Source organism: Stomoxys calcitrans, chromosome 2 (assembly GCF_963082655.1).
Source record: "Stomoxys calcitrans chromosome 2, idStoCalc2.1, whole genome shotgun sequence".
Lineage (NCBI taxonomy): Eukaryota > Metazoa > Arthropoda > Insecta > Diptera > Muscidae > Stomoxys > Stomoxys calcitrans.
The window spans coordinates 192,019,630-192,038,133 of NC_081553.1; positions in this window are offsets into that span (position 1 = coordinate 192,019,630).

Genomic DNA, 18,504 nt, shown 5'->3' on the forward strand with positions numbered 1-18,504 from the left:
TATTTTTGCCATTCCACTTAAAAAGACTGTTCACCCACCTCTGACTGCTGAAATGTGATACACCCTTAGTGTTTTTTTGGTTTTTTGGGTCCAATGTGAGCCCAGGAAAGAAAAATAAATCATTTTTTTAGCTTTTCTGAGTTAACAAATTTTGCTACAAATCATTGTTGATTTGTCTACGATAAGTTTGGCAATAATTCCTCATTTAAATCATAACAACAAAGAGATTAGAATAAACTAAAACGAGTCCTAATTTCGGTTGAATTAAAACCCAAATAGGTATACAACCACAAATGATCGTAGATAACCTTTATTTTGGTAAAACTTTAAAATACAGGAACTATTTCTTAAAGTAGTCCACATTTGGTACAATTAAGAAAAAAAGTCGATTAAAGGACGAACTGGAAAAGATTCAGTAGGACCATGAAAGACAAACTTTCCAACAGAAAAACAAACCTTCCAGATCTATAAAACACCTTGGCGCATATAGAAATGGTTGTACAGCTTTTAAAGCATGATGCCCACAAACAAGCTCGCCCCCATAATGAACTCTGAACTATCAAAGCTACGAAAAAGAATCACAAAAGCTTTCAATGCAAAGAATTGTTAAGTTTAACTTAACTGGTATATTACCTAGAAAAAATGTGGCAGTTACCCGGCAAAAGAACAACAAGGCAGCAGGAGCCGATGGCTTGCCAGCTGTACCTTTCAAACCCGAATGTGTTACATTAAGGCAAAGATACACCAGAACCAACCTCCGGCGACGACTCAAAATTAATTACACCTAGTGAGTGAGGTCAGCATAGACGTAACCCGGCTGAAGAACAACAAGGCAGCAGAAGCCGATGGATTGTCAGATGAACAACTTAAGACCGAAGGCGGTAATACTAAACGAGGTTTCTGACAGGAAGACCTGTTATAGCATGATGCTTTGCGGAAATTATACGGGATGCAGATGTTAATTAGTATGGCACAGAAGAGACCACATGCTGTAACTGCAGCCTTTGAAAAGGTGAAAACAATGTCAGCGAAAGTGTGTCTGGCAGTAAATGGAGATAAGGCAAAGTGGGAACGACCTATACACTCGGTCAGACAGTGCTTGAGAGTAAGATTTGTAATATTTATGGACCAGTCTGCAGTCTGTATGACAGGGAGAGACTCCCTTAATTTAGTTTGGGCGTAGTAGAAACCCAGGTTACCCTTAACACCTCCTTTTCTAATCTGCCTTGAGCACAACAGTTAACAAAACGACTGTGGTTATCTGGTGATTATTCCATTTCCAAAAGAACTGAGTCCAACAATATTTGCTAATGTCGCCAAGGACAGCTCCTAGAGGGAGCTCAAAAGGTACAATTGGGAGATCGGTTTATATGGAAGCTATATCAGGTAATGGACCGATTCAAACCACACTCGGCATAGATGTTGGAGGTCATAGCCGTATGGGATGATACTGGGCCGATTTAAAACAATACCTTTACATATTAACATTTATTTAACATATATTACTGCTCTTTTTGAAAAAGATTGGTGAAATTTGCCCAGAAGCAACTGTAGATTTTGGATGATCTCTCGACTAATAGCAAAATCATGAAAACTAATTCATTCTTCAGATTTCGAGATTCCGTTCGGACTCAGCATAAAAAAGGAAGTCCCATATCATCGAACTAAAATTTGAATAGGACGGCACTCTTTGTTATGAGAGCAGAGAGTTGTATTCTATGCAACTGACAAAGTGAAGCTGATGGTGTAAAGCAGTGATAATTTTGAGGACTCGACATTGCTAATGTCGAGCGGGATGCTGCAAACTTCAACAAATTCGACCACCAAATATGGGTTTATTTGGTTTCGATTAGGCTCATGGTGTGCGCTAGCGAAAAGGGACGATAAAAGGACATTTGCAAATATTAAAAGCCTTTTGTGAATAATTGTTAAGCATTTAAATGACACCATCACACACAAAGTTTGCTTAAAACCACCGCAAGCTGAACCCAATCACTACTAGGGATTCCAATTACGAAAAAAAAACCAAAATGAATATTCACACAGAATCGGCCACAGTTCGATTTTGGGTGTTATAGATACGGAGGGTAGACTGAGGAGTATCTCCGACTACCTGGCACAAGTGCCGACTGGAGTAAGGGCATTCGCGATTCATTTTCCTGAGAGGAACGAATGGAGGGCGGATGGTGTACTTGAGGAGCATGAGACCAGAGTAGTTCTGGCTCAATGACGTTCCGGCAGATGCATCCGCCTCAGCTCCTACAGAGCATGGATTGATGCTGACGTGCAAGATGTATGTCTCGATTGTAACCAGGGACCGCACGACACATGTCACCTGTTTAACTGCCCTGCCAGACCCACTCGACTCGGACCCAGATCCTGTGGACGCACCCCATCTTAGTCGCAGAGTTCCTGGGTCTTGATACTCAACAGAATCAAGCAGACGAAAGATAGAACAAAACAAAGTGCTACAACTACAACAACAACCGTAGCGCATGTTTGCTTTTGACGCTATACGTCTGGGTTCGAATCATAGCGAGATCAACAGCAAAAATTTTCAGCGGTGATTTTCTCCTCTTAATGCTGGCAACATTTGTAAGGAATTATACCATGAAAAACTTCTCTCCAAAGAGGTGTCCAACACCGGAGATATTCCAGCTGGTCTGGGGGATATAAATAGTTAGAAGCTCCTCAAGACTTCCTTTACCATAAAGACTGCAATGTTAAGCTTCATTGTTCCAATCGTTCAACTTCATTGTTCCAAGATCGCGATATCTCTGTGAGTCCCGTCGTGTCCTTTAGAAAACGCATTTTCATCAAAAATCTCGAAAAGGTGCGAAATTTTAACCATTCAAAATTATGCTGTAGCGTTTTTACCAACAACCGGTCTGCAAGCCGTATATGTTACGGATGGGTCAGGACGGTATTATGACATCTGTTGTCTTGGTATAGGTTAAATTGGTATAAATGGGTAATATGCTGCAAAATTGACATTAACTCAGGGACTGTCTTTTCAAAAGGTCGTATTGATCCTGTCCGCTAATATCTTCCAAAAATCCCAGTTTTTTTCCCCCTTGAACACCCTTCACCACTGTCATCATACCTATTTCCATACGTAGATTTTGGTGCGCAATTTTGTTGGCGCGTTATTGTCTGCCAATGATGTATCTGAGCGCTGATCCTGACGACTTCCACAATGGCGATGATGTGATGATGCGCACAAAAATAAAACAGCGGCAGATTTTCTTTTGTGCCTGCAAGCTATTGAGCGGCGAAGACAAGAGGAGCCAGACGTCGATGACTACGACAACGGATGCTATATCGGATCGCACAAAACTGAATGTTTACTCACATGTCAACTGTCCTGTAGTTCTGGTGTTCATTTGCCTGATTGATGTTAAGTGGTACTTTATGTGAGTATCCACTTTAGTTCACTCTCTTTGTCCATCTGTCCAATGTGTTGAATGGTCGGTATCCCTCCTAAGTATGTCTGTCTGTCTGCCGATCTATCCTGGTCACTAGCAGCCCATATGTCTGTCTTCAAGACTGTTTATTTGTAAATGCTGATGTCACTGTACATTACTTACACACGCTGTCTTTGGCTTTTTGCCTCTTCAGTGTTGTTACAATCCTGGCTGCTGTGGTGGGATATTTGGTTGCTTGCTGCTGATATTACATGCCAGTGATTTGTTGCCGCTTGTCCACAATGATGGAATGCAATTTTTATTTTAATTTATTTGAACAGTAAATAAAGAGACATTTCACATTAAATTCAGACATAGTAAATTGGTCCAATGATAAATGCATACCAAGTTTAATGTACAGGTATGTGAAGACATTTGAAATAATTTGAGCTGAAATTCGAAAGGAGCAAATGTTGCTTGAAATTCATTGGCTGCGTTAATAGACCAGACATTGCCATCTCTCTCGCTCTTGGACATGGACATGCATACATAATAGAGCATGGTAAGTCGTCGGAAAAGTTTTTTACCCCATAGATTATTAGTTTGTTAAACGAAAATTTGCCAATGCTGAAGTTGAAACAGATTGCCTTACAGAAGGATATATGGTTTATGCATACACATGTTATGAAAGAAAAATTCACCATACATTAAAGTTATGTGGCAAAGAGTGCAGCAAGAAGCTTGGTGTTACATAAAGGAAAAACGTACACAAGAGTAGGATGTTATCCTATGATCGAACGCCACCTAAAAGGATATGTTACACTTGTCTGACGTGAAAGGCAGAACACCATTCGGCCGGGCCGAGTCTCATATACCCTCCACCATGGATCGCATTTGTCGAGTTCTTTTCCCGGCATCTCTTCTTAGGCAAAAAAGGATATAAGAAAAGATTTGCTCTGCTATTAGAGCGATATCAATATATGGTCCGGTTTGGACCACAATTAAATTATATGTTGGAGACCTGTGTAAAATGTCAGCCAATTCGAATACGAATTGCGCCCTTTGGGGGCTCAAGAAGTAAAATAGAGAGATCGATTTATATGGGAGCTGTATCGGGCTATAGACCGATTCAGACCATAAAAAACACGTATGTTGATGGTCATGAGAGAAACCGTCGTACAAAATTTCAGGCAAATCGGATAATAATTGCGATCTCTAGAGGCTCAAGAAGTCAAGATCCCAGATCGGTTTATATGGCAGCTATATCAGGTTATGAACCGATTTGAACCATACTTGACACAGTTGTTGGATATCATAACAAAACACGTCGTGCAAAATTTCATTACAATCGGATAAGAATTGCGCACTCCAGAGGCTCAAGAAGTCAAGACCCAAGATCGGTTTATATGGCAGCTATATCAGGTTATGGACCGATTTGAATCATACTTGGCACAGTTGTTGTATATTATAACAAAACACGTCGTACAAAGTTTCATTCCAATCGGATAAGAATTGAGCCCTCTAGAGGCTCAAGAAGTCAAGACCCAAAATCGGTTTATATGGCAGCTATATCAGGTTATGGACCGATTTGATTCATACTTAGCACAGTTGTTGTATATTATAACAAAACACGTCGTGCAAAATTTCATTCCAATCGGATAAGAATTGAGCCCTCTAGAGGCTCAAGAAGTCAAGACCCAAGTTCGGTTTACATGGCAGCTATATCAGGTTATAGACCGATTTGAATCATACTTGGCACAGTTATTGGATATCATAACAAAACACGTCGTGCAAAATTTCATTCCAATCGGATAAGAATTGCGCACTCCAGAGGCTCAAGAAGTCAAGACCCAAGATCGGTTTATATGGCAGCTATATCAAAACATGGACCGATATGGCCCATTTACAATACCAACCGACCTACACTAATAACAAGTATTTGTGCAAAATTTCAAGCGGCTAGCTTTATTCCTTCGGAAGTTAGCGTGCTTTCGACAGACAGACGGACGGACATGGCTAGATCGCCATAAAATGTCACGACGATCAAGAATATACAGGGTGGCTGATGAAAGCCGCTACCAAAAAAAAATGTAATAACTTTTTTTCTATTTAATAATAATAATTTAATAATTAATTTAATTAATTAATTAATTAATTTAATTAATAATAATTTAATAATTAATTTAATAATTTAATTTAACATGAATAAAAGAAAAATGTATTCCATACACCGAAAAAAAAATGTAGCAATATTCATCATTGTAGCAATATTCATCAGCCACCCTGTATATACTTTATGGACGAATATTTCGATTAGTTACAAACAGAATGACGAAATTAGTATACCCCCCATCCTATGGTGGAGGGTATAAAAACAATTTGTGTTCTTTGTAGGTTGGTTTGTTTGTTTGTATGTTCCTTATAGACTCAGAAACGGCTCAACCGATTTTCTTGAAATTGCATAATGATCCCGTGGTGAAAATAGGGTACTACATTCTTTGATATCTGAAGGGGGGACGGACCCTCCCCCTTACCCTAATTTTTAGAAACGCCAGAATTTGGAGATGAATGGTGCTATTTAAGCGAAATTTTGTGTGCTCTCTTATAGTTACCTACAAACAAAAATATTTTACCCAAATTTCGGATGGGGTACCTAGAGGGGCGCCCCACCCCCAAAACCTACCAAATGTATATATACATCAATCACGACAATATGGGACTCAAATGAATGGTTTTTAAGATTAGAAAACGAATCTGATATCCAATTGCCGGACCAAGTGTTTGGGGGACCACCTCAACCCCCAAAACATCCCAAAATCGGATATATATACCGACCATGGCAATATGGGGCTCAAATGAAAGGTATTTGCGAGCAGAATACGAATCTGATATCCAAATGTGGGACCAAGTTAATGGGGGTACGCCTCTTCCCCAAAACACCCCCAAACAGGACTTATATACTGACCACGGCAATATAGGGCTTAAATAAAAGGTATTTGAGTGTAGAATACAAATCTGATATCCAAATGTGGGACCAAGTTTCTAGGGGTTGATCCCTCCCAAAAAAAAACCCCTAGAGGACAAATTTACGACCATAGCAATATGGGGCTCAAGTGAAAGGTCTTTGGGAGTAAAGTCAGAATTTGGTATCAAAATTTGGGAAAAAGTGTCTATAGGGCCACCCCACCCCCACAACACCACCCAAATAGTAAGTATTTTCTGACTATTGCAATAAGAGTCTCAAATAAGAGGATTTTTAAAGTGGAACACGAATCCGATATATATTTTCAAGGCCAACTCAATGAGTTGCCACCCATCCCCCAAAACGCCGTTCATTTTTGCCAACTATGGAAATATGGGGCTCGAATTAAAAGTATGTGGGAGTACACCACGTATCTGATATCAACATTAGGGGCCAACTGTCTAGCGGACGTCCCACCACCATAACAACCCCCAAATAGGACGTATTTGCTCACTAAGACAATTTGGGTCTTAAAGAGAGTTGAACTAAATATTCATAGTTTTTAGGGCCAATACCCCAAACCGGACATATTTGCTGAATTTTGCAATAAGGAGTTTAAATCAGATTAGAAAACGAATTTGATATCCAATTTTGAGCTTAATGGCAATATGGGGTTCAAATAAATCATATATAGTTATATGAGAATAGAGCACGTTGCTGATATATTTTCAGGGCTTAGTGTTTGGGGGACCACCCTAATCCCCAAAACACTCCTAAATCGGGCATATTTACCGACCATGTCAATGTGGAGCTTAAATGAAAGGTATTGGGGGGTAGAGCAAGAATTGGTACCCATTTTCGGGACCAACTTTCTGGGGGTCTGCCCCTTTCGCAAAATACCCCACAAACAGCAATTTTTTACTGAACATCGCAATATGGGGCTCAAATAAAGGTATTTGGGAGTAGAATGCGAATTTGATATCCAAATGTAGGACCATGTATTTAGGGAATCACCCTTTCCCCAAGACACCTCCCAGAGGGTAAAAATTTTTCGACCATGCCAATATGTGGCTCAAATGAAAGGTATTTGAGATTAGAAAACGAATTTGATAACATATTTTGGGGCCATGTGTTTGGAGGACGCCTCATCCTGTAAACTCCTCTTAAGCCATTGGCAATATGGGTATTTGAGAGAAGAGCACGATGCTGATGTTTTTTCAGGGCCAAGTATCTGGTGGACCACCCCTCCTCCGAAAACACCACTAAATCAGACATCATGAGAATATCGGGCTGAAATTAAGTATTTTAAGAATGGAGTACACCTTACATCCAAACTTATATTCGTAGACCAATAAAGATCATATGGAATTCAGATAAAGGCACTTATATTGTTAAACTGTTAGTCAAGGTAGCATGATATTTCACTAAAAGACCTTTAATTGTCGAAAATAAATATTTCAAGGAAACTTTTGTTCCATATAAAGTAAAAGAAGGCGCAGCGGAGCGGCCCGGGTCAGCTAGTCTATTATATAACAATGAAATTGTTGCGCTTTGTTTGTCTGTTCCGTATAGACTCAAAAACGGCTGAACCGATTTTCATTAAATTTTCACAGATGCTAAGGTTTGGGACCCGGGGAAAATATGCGGACCCTTCCCCATACCTCAATTTTCAAAAACGCCAGGTCTCGGAGATGCGTGCATCGATTTAAGCGAAATTTTGTATGCCACCTCATGGTACCCCAAAAAAACACAAAATTGGTATAAAATGGGGTCAACTAACCTGGGGAACGCCCCATCCCAAAACCCACCCGGACGGACATGTTTACCGATTGGGACAATATGGGTATCAAATGAAAGGTACCCAAAAAAAACACGAAATTGGTATAAAATGGGGTCAACTAACCTGGGGGGACGCCCCATCCCAAAACCCACCTGGACGGACATGTTTACCAATTGGGACAATATGGGTATTAAATGAAAGGTATTTAAGAGAAGAGTACGAACTTGGTATACAAATTTCGCCCAAAGTGTTCGGGGGGGTTCCTCACCCCCAAAAAAACCCCCCAACACGGCTCTTTCATCGCTTTGGGCAATATGGGTATCAAATGAAAGGTATTTAAAAGTAGATTACAAATCTGACATAAAAATGTATTCCTTTATGTTTAGGGGGCCTCCCCACGCCCCAAAACTTCCCAACAGGTCATATATACCAATTTGGACAATATAAATATCAAAGGTGTCGAAAGGTGTTTGGAAGTTGAGTACACATCTGTTATAAGAATTTGGTCCAAGGTGTCGACGAGGCTTTCCCAACCCCAAAAACTCCTAAACGGACATAAATGTCCAACGTCACAAAATGAGTATCAGAAAGGTCTTTGGTAGTTGACTACGAATCTGGTATGCATGCTTGGGATAGAGTCTGGGACCGGCCCACCCTCTAAATACCCTTTAATAGGACGTGTAGTTCGAGCGTGATACAAGGTGAATTAAAAGAAAGGTCTATTTCAATAGAAATCGAATTCAAGAATCTGGGTCACGTCCAGCCATTCAGCAGGACAAGTATATCGCGACAATAAAGGACTGAAATAAATTGTCTTTTGGGTCTTAGTGTCGGGGGGAGCGACCCTATCCTCCCAATAAACACCAAACTGTCATGTAGGACGACCGAGAATATATTGTACTCAAATGAAAGGATGTGTCAGAGGGCAAACCCTCTCCTCCAATCCTACAATGGATAGCATAGGACAGCAATAAAAAGTCTTTGGTAGTAGAGTACACTTTTTACCCTCAAATTGGGATAGACATGCCGATCTTTTAAATGTGATATCCCAATGGGTAGCTTTGACATATGATTTTGAATGTAGATAACCAATGAAAAAAAATTAATTAGTGTGGATCTGAATGAGACCCGTTGCCCTGAATATCTTAATAGCCACCTTCAAAATGCTTGACATTATAGGGTTCAAACAAAATCGTGCTCTAGCACGATGCTGATATTATTTCAGGGTCCGTACCCTAAACTTCCTTCAAACCGGCCATGTTTGCCTACTATGGCAATAAGGGGCTCAAATAATAGGTACTTGAAAGTAGAAAACAAATTTGATATTCAATTGCAATTGCGCCTTGATATAGAAATTTCGCCCAAAAAAAGGAATTTAACAGTAGAGCACGATGCTGATAATTCTTCGGCGCTAAGTGCGTGGGTGGCAACCCCACCCCGTATACCCCTCAAACTGGACATATTGGTGGATTTTGGCAAAAAGGGGGCTCAAATCTGACATCTGTTTGATGTCATTCATACACTCCCCCTGAACCACACATATATTTATAACGACTATAGCAATATGTAGCTCAAATGTGGTTTTTGGGAGGGGAGTATGAATCTGATATCCACTTTCGGGGCAAAGGATTTGGCTACTCCAATTCACCACCAAAACCAAGAGAATGAAGTAGATGTAACATTCAAACTTTAATGGGCGGAGCCTCCCTTTACCTTATTTTCAAAAACGCCAGATCTCGAAGATGGGTGGGGCGCTTTAGACGATATTTTGTTTGTTTATAATAACTCAAAAAAAGAAATTTGGTATACTTATTTAAAGTGGCCGAATGAAAATTTAAATCAACAATGACAACATTTGGTTCAAATGAAAGGTATTTAAGACTAGTGCACCAGACCCCCATACTGGACATATTTACCGACCATAGCAATGTAAGGCTCAAATGAAAGGTATTTTGGAGTAGAGCCCCAATATGATATCCACATTGGCGCGAAATATCTGAAAGGCCGCACCAGTACACCCAAACAGGAGTTTCCTGACCGTGCCAGCAGAGGGCTTAGATAAGTTAGGAGAGTGAAAGAAGGCACATCGGAGCGGGCCCTGTCCAGCTAGTATCTTATATAAAAAAATCATCAAAACTCTAAAACGGCTGAACCAATTTTCTTGAAATTTTCACAGATGTTGAAAATAGGGTACTACATTTTTTTGATATCTGAGGGGGGAGCGGACCCTCCCCCATACCCTAATTTTCAGAAACGCCAGATCTCGAAGATGGGTGGTGCGATTTAAGCGAAATTTTGTGTGCTCCCTAATGATAAAAAGTGCAAAATTTGCCCATGAACTTTCCATTAAGGAACAGGGGCAAACTTCTCACATATCAATGAGTGCAGTCCGATTCAAGTTTAAGCTCAATGATAAGGGGTCTCCTTTTTATAGCCGAGTCCGAACGGCGTGCTGCAGTGCGACACCTCTTGGGTGAGAAGTTTTACGTGGCATAGTACCTCACAAGTGTTGCCAGCATTAGGAGGGATCAACCACCGCCGAAAATTTTTGGCTGATGGTCTCGCTAGGATTCGAACCCAGGCGTTTAGTGTCATAGGCGGACATGCTTACCTCTGCGCTACAGTGGTCTTACTAATAGTAATCTAAAATCAAAAACTTGATATCCAAATTTCAGATGGGGTACCTAAGGGAGCCGCCCCACCCAAAAATCCATTAAATATATTTATAGACCAATCACGACAATATGAGACTCAAATGAAAGGTATTTGAGAGTGGAAAACGAATCTGATATTCAAATATGAAGTTAAGTATTTGGAGAGCCGCCCCACCCCCAAAAAACCCCTAAATCGCATATATTTACCGACCATGGTAATATGGGCCTTAAATAAAAGGAATTCGGGAGTAGAGAACGAAATTTATATTCACTGTTGGGACCAAGTTTGTTGGGGTCCTCCACTTCCCCAAAACACCCCCAAACAGGACTTATTTACTGGCCATGGCAATATGGAGTTAAAATAAAAGGTATTTGAGAGTAGAATAGGGCGTGGGCTACGAATGCGTATGAAACCCTGTGGAACAGTGAAATGGTCGGTAGGACGGCGAAAATCCTATGGGGAGATCCAGGTCGTGATGATACTACCGAAAGGAAGTAAAAAGGAGGTCAGTATAGCTTTCGTTATCACAACGGAACACATAGAACTACGAGCTCACTTATGTAAAATCGGTGCGGCCAAAACACCCTCCAAACAGGACTTATTTACTGACCATGGCAATATGGGGTTAAAATAAAAGGTATTTGAAAGTAGAATACGAATCTGATATCCAAATGTGGAACAAAGTGTTTGAGGAAGGGCTCCTCCCGCAAAGAGGACAAACTTCCCGAGCATACCAATATGTGACTCAAATGGAAGATTTTTGGGAGTAGATCACGAAACTTATATCAACATTCATAAAATGTCTAAAAAAGTGTATTTTCAGTGCCAAGTCACCGCGTGGCCTCCCCAACCACCAAAACACCCCCCACATACAGTTCTGACAATAAAAAAACTTCTTGAAAATTGCTCTCCAGAATTCGCTAAACGGCCACAACACCCATAACATTATCCACTACAATCCCCATTCGGATACAAGACAGGTTTCCCCTTCTAATATAAAATTAAGGAAATACAAGCATTTTAAGTTTTTATAATTATTATTTTATGTACTTCAAAACCAATTTTGACAAAAGAAAATAAAAATAATTTTTAATCATTTCTCCTGCAATAAACCACATGGTCTATCCTTGCTATTGGACACAATAACTTAGGGTTTTTTCCAGATGGATTACAAACTTTAGTCTAGCATCCATAGACGTTGGTTACATTAGAAACATGTTACCAAGTTGTACAATTGATCCCTGTAACTTCTTAACTATTTGGCTACTTGAATTCTCTTTACCAGAACAATTCGCATCGTTGTTGTTGTGGAATACATTTTTGACCAATATCAACAATCAAAAGCACAAAAACAAATTCTTTGTCTATGAAAACGAGGAAGGTATGAATGCATTATCTCAAATAACATTAAAGACGGGAAAAATTTTACTTAAGTAATAAAAAACGTGAAATATTGAATAAATTTAAGCAATTTGATAACAATTTGCACAAAATTTAAAAAAAAATATATAATATACAAAAATGTAACTAAGAAAAAATTTAAAATTTTCCCACAGACATTACATTAAGAAACAGCAGGAATACTTCTCTCATATAAAAGAGTGCTATCCGATTCAAAGATAAGTGAACCCATTTTTAAAGCCAATTTGGCAAGGGGTGCCACGAAGACTGATGTTTAACGCAGATGCCTCTCATCGCGGTCCAAGGGTCATAGAATGCCTCCACGAACGCCCCATATGGACTAACCAACACATGAGTACCATGGCACCGTTCCGGTTGTAAGCACCGGATTGACCCAAGAGTCCTTCATCGGCAAGGGCTGCCGCCTCAGTGTACGTGTCCGTTATTTTTTCGTCATGAGAGAGGTAAATCCCGGAGTGCCTTCTCCGCACGCTTCTGGTCCGTGCCAGGATTGAAAAGAACCCCGGACCCTGGTTCTGTTCAGTTTGCCAAAAACGCATACATCATCGGTCGGTGACGATGAGGTGTAACCGGTGCATGGAGTGGGTACATTTCCGATCTTGCCATCTAAAAGATCATATTACACGGATGGATCAAAGCCAGAGGACAGAATGGAACTGGGGTCTACATTGAGAACCCAGAGACTGACATCTGTTTAAGACTTCCTGACCATAATACGGTCCTGCAGGCGGAGATCCGGAGGATCACGGAATGTGTGAGGTGGTGTGGTGTTAACGCAAGGACGTCTTGTATTTTCGGACAGTTAACAGGCCATAAGGGCAATAACAACCAGGACGGTAAGATCAAGAACAGTCTTACAGTGTAAGAAGAAGATTAACGCCTTCTCTGAGAATGGCACGATTCGCATCGTTTCGGTGTCGGGCCATAGCGGAGTAAGGGGGAATGAAACAGCAGACGATTTGACAGTGAAAGCCAGAGTATTGCCTTCAATAAACTTGGTTAACCCGAGGCCTTTCGGGTCGACGCAGTCCGAGCTAAGGGCGTGGGCGACGAATGCGCATGTAACCCTGTGGAACAGTGAAATGGTCGGTAGGACGGCGAAAATCCCATGGGGAGATCCAGGTCGTGAGAAGACGATGATACTACTGAAAGGAAGTAAAAAGGAGGTCAGTATAGCTTTCGGTAACACAGCGGGACACATAGAACTACGAGCTCACTTATGTAAAATCGGTGCGGCAAGTGATAGCATGTGTAGGGCATGTAAGGAAGATGATGAGGCGTTGGAGCATTTCCTATGTAATTGCTCGGCTTTCGCTGCTAACAGATACCGGCACTTAGGTGGGGACACAATACCAGACATGAACCAGCTTAGGGGCATGCAATGGAAAACAATTAAGGATTTTATAAGTAGCACAGAATTCCTAACTAAGAGGTTACTTTTAGTATTTAGAGCTCACAACATGCCTATTACTGGCCTAGGTGTATGTCCATAGTGGCATAGGACTGATTAATGTACGCAACCTCTTTTCAACCTAACCTTCGGTCCACGGTCATACAAATCAATCACGGACAACTCCCTCTGATACGAAAAGCAAACAGCACGACGATTAAGACCACAAGCATTAGAAAACCCTTAACCATTCCGGGTACTCCAGTCATTCTCTTCTACACCCGATCCAAGTGCTACGTTTCTGATACCAGCTCCAAGCCAAATTTGGGGCAATATGGAATGTTCGCACACAATACCCATCACTACGAGTTTCCAGCGCTTTCTTGGACTCTTCTTCAACTGCGATGTACATATCATACGTATTTTCACTGATTTAATAGCCCATCACAAGGTTCCAAAACATAAAGAGCACATATTTATCCAGAGGACAGCCTCGCTCAATATCCTTCCAAATCGTATCGCTAGCACACAAGCTCTTCTATCCCAGAAGTGACTACGCCTATAGACCTATAAGCCCCACGTTCTTTCCAACAAAACCATGGAATAGAAGAATTCTTCAATTCTTCAATGTATTGTGGATACCATGGTAAAAAATAAGACATACAGCGGATAGTTGGGATACAAGAAGATTGCATATGTCAAGGGAAGATTGGTAAAGACAACCCTGCAAGAGGTTGTGCAATTAAAAGAAGAATTCTTCAATGCCAAGACGCAAAAATTAGCAGTTTGCATTGACATCAAGGGGGCTTTTGACTGTGAGGACAAACACACTGATCACATCCTTAGATAAGCATCTAGTGGACCGGGTCCTTAGAGATTGGACAAACCATATCCTAAGGAACAGGTTGATAAATAGAGAGTCCCATGACATAAAGATAAGGGAGAAAGTTGAACAGGGCACGCCACAGCTGGACATTTTAACGCCACTGTTAAAGACGGCCTCCATTAATGACCTAATACGTATTATGACTCAGGAGGGATATGAACCCGTCTGCTACGCAGAGGATATAATAAAACGTTTTTGTCTTGGAGATGGCATTCAACTGGGCTAGACCTAGGCGTTATGTTAACACCGAGAAAACTAAAATGTACCGGTTCAAGAGGAAAACGAAGGTGAGCCATTTTCCCGCGTCACGTTTTCTCAACAAAAAAGGACTTCGATATTTAACGATGTCAAATACTTGGGAGTAATCTTAGTCGGGAAACTGAACTGTAAATCTCACACCCGGCAGCGTACTGAAAAGTCTCATAGACTGGCCGTAGGCTCGAAATGGCGCCTGAATCCGAGCATAATCCACAGGTTTTACAGGACCGTGATTGGACCAATACTTACTTAGGCCTCAATAGTTTGGTGGACATGTTGTCTTGCCATAAGCGAAGCAATGAACACCACGCCAACTAGGCGTGACTATTCTGGATATTCAACCCCTGCACATACAGATTTAGTGTAAGGTAGGTACTGGACGGTAAGGTCACGAACAGGCTTGGAGTGTAAGAAGGAGATTGACGCGAGTTATTTCGGGGCGGCACAGTCCGATCCTTAAGGGATCTCCTATGGAGAGATCCGGATCGTGAGAAGAAGAGGCTATTGCTAAAAGGAAATAACAGGGAGGCCAGTATGGTTTTCGGTATCATTACGGGTCACATATGACTACAGACGCACCTATGCAGAAATTTTGAGACCATCTTAGCGCAGAGGCTAGCATGTCCGCTGAACGCCTAGGTACGAATTCTGGCAAGAACATCTAAAACATTTTCAGCGTTGGTTATTCTCTTCTATTGCTGGCGACATTTGTGAGGTACTACGACATGCATGGAAGCTATATACAAACTTCTCCCCAAGGAAGTGTCGCATTGCGGCAAGCCGTTGGAAATCGGCTATAAAAAGGAGTTCCCCTGTCATTGCTTAAATTGAATCGGACACCACTCATTGATATATGTGTAAGTTTGCCCCTGTTTCTTAAATAAATGTTCATGGGTAACGCTGTAATTTGATCTCTTCGGGAATAATTTTCGGATTGAGAGCGCACAGCAAACCAATTACTGGGTATATATACACCCATAGTGGCATGGGGCTGATTAAAATCCTGATTAATACCAACGTGCGGGATGTGTGTCCCGATTGTGACCTAGGATCACACGAAACCCGCCATATGTCTTTTTTCCGATCTCCGACCTCAAGTGGAAGTCAGGGCAAGCATGCTCAACTGCTAGCCGCTAAATCCGACTCCGCAGCCCTGAGACTGACAGCCCTTCCTATGGTTCAAAGAAGCTCTTTGCATCTTCTACCAGTCTCAACTTTACCTAGTTCGTCGCTAGAGCCTTTGGCAACGACTGATTGTCCACTCCCATATTTACATTATCTCCAATGTCTTCAGGACCACCAAAACGTTGTACATGTCCAAAAGCCTATATGCCTTGTTTAACGGAGTACAGAAGCTCTCGGGGAGGGCGAGATACCTCCATCGGCGAGTTACCTTTTCAGGAAATGACATCTCCACCGTTAACAAGAAAGGACTTCCTGCCTAGATCGGCAATGGCCAATGTGTTTGGCGTAAAACACAGAAAGGCAGAGCTGATGTTGTTCACTAGAAGGAGACAGCATGGCAAATTCATGGGACCGATCCTGGAAGGAGTGAGGGAGGCTATATACGTGGGCATAATTTTTGACCATTAATATAAATGGAGAATGAACGTTGAGGAGAGAGTTAAACGGAGACTGAGTGCGCTCTAATCATGCCACAACTCAATAGCCAGGATTTGAGAACTTGGACCAGGGGCGGTCCAGTGGATACACACTTCTTTGGCTTGGCTGATCCTTACCTATGGGCTCTTAGTGTAGCACCTGGCTCTGGAGAGGGTGAGTCTACGCGGTATGATGAAGAACCTATTAAGGCAGTGCTGATATCGGGGGCGAGTAAGAATGCCCCGAGAGCAGCACTTAACGCGACACCAGGCCTTTACACTTTTATGAAGAGGTCGTCTGCCTTCTAACTGAGGGAGTCAGGGACATGACATTCTTCCGATTTCAGACATTCGTTTGTTCTGTGAAAGGCCGCTGGAGTGGAATGATTACGTGACTTTGGCGATGCGATGCACTGTATGCCGGGCGGATCTTTCTCCGATGGCGACTTGGAGTTGGTCTTCCCGGAGAGAGGCGCTTTGGGCTGGCAGTGTCCCGAACTTCTCCGGTCCCTCTATTTGCATGGATGGATCCAAATTGAATGAGGACACTGGAGCAGGGGTTTTTGTTGAATTCTTACAGTTTATGGAGTCACATAGAATTCTGGACGGGAGCAGTGTCTTTCATTATTCATAACAAAACAAATTAAGGAGACAACGTTTGAAACTAACAAATTTTTTAACAGCTGATTGTCATTGTTCGCCGGTATTAATAGAGATGTACATTTAAAATCTGCAAAATTTGACATGTTGAAATTATTTCGCAAAAAGAACTATGTAAGTACAACCTTTTTGAACAAATTTCGTAGTCATTTCGCAAAAGTTTATTTATAGGTCCTTTTGAAAGTTGTTCAGACGAAAACTCGAAGTCAGTACTAGGCTTAAGATAAGAAGAAACTTATTAGGATATAATATTTACTATTTAGGAAATACATACTACTATTTAGGAAATACATACTACTATTTAGGAAATACAAGCATTTTAAGTTCTTAAAATTAAAATTAAATTATTTAAATCACAATTTTTTCGAATTAATTAACTGTAAATTTGTTAAAATTTCTAAAAAAAAAAAAATCACACATTTTTTGGAAAGTTGGGTAAAAATTGATGTTTAGTGAAAATTTGAAAATGCCACATAACCTAATTCTTTAACTTTTATTTTTATTCTATACCCTATTTATTCAAGTCATGATGCTTTTTTCTAAATCTCCATAGATGTGTGTGTGTGGTTGTGGTTTATTGTTGTTGGCCAAAGCCAAATCCATTGTCTATCTCTTCCTTTGCCACAATTTTAGTTCTTCCCAAGAGATACAAATATTCACAGCCGTTTAAATATGTGATAAAGACAATTCCGGGAAACAAAAGAATCCTTTTTTTCTTGAATTGTTGTTGCTTAGCGTTTACTTTTGTTTTTCGTTTTTGTGGGGTTTTTGGGATGATTTTTTATACGACCAACATTATTCTTAGAAATAGAACATGGTCTATTAGCGGGAGAGAGTGTTTTACATTAACATAATGTTGTCCATATATTTTGCAATATGAGAATAAATTTTCAGCCGTTGCTTAGGGGCGGGATGGGCAGAAGCGATATAAACGTTTGCAAGTTCAAATGATATATTGGGTTGCCCAAAAGAAATTGCGGATTTTTTAAAAGAAAGTAAATGCATTTTTAATAAAACTTAGAATGAACTTTAATCAAATATACTTTTTTTACACTTTTTTTCTAAAGCAAGCTAAAAGTAACAGCTGATAACTGACAGAAGAAAGAATGCAATTACAGAGTCACAAGCTGTGAAAAAATTTTTCAACGCCGACTATATGAAAAATCCGCAATTACTTTTTGGGCAACCCAATATGTACATATATAAGGAAAACATTTAGTAAATTTTTGTTTTAGCCAATAAGCCTGAAATGTGATTTTCATAGTGGATTTTGTTTTGGGATATATTCTTCAAAATGTTTTTTTTAGCAAAATTTTGTTGATTTTTTATACCCACCACCATAGGATGGGGGTATACTAATCTAGTCATTCCGTCACCTCGAAATATTCGTCAAAGACCGCATGAAGTACCTATGTTCTGGATCGTCTCGAAATCCTGGGTCGATCTAGCCATGCCCGTCTGTCGAAATCACGATAGCGGTTGAAAT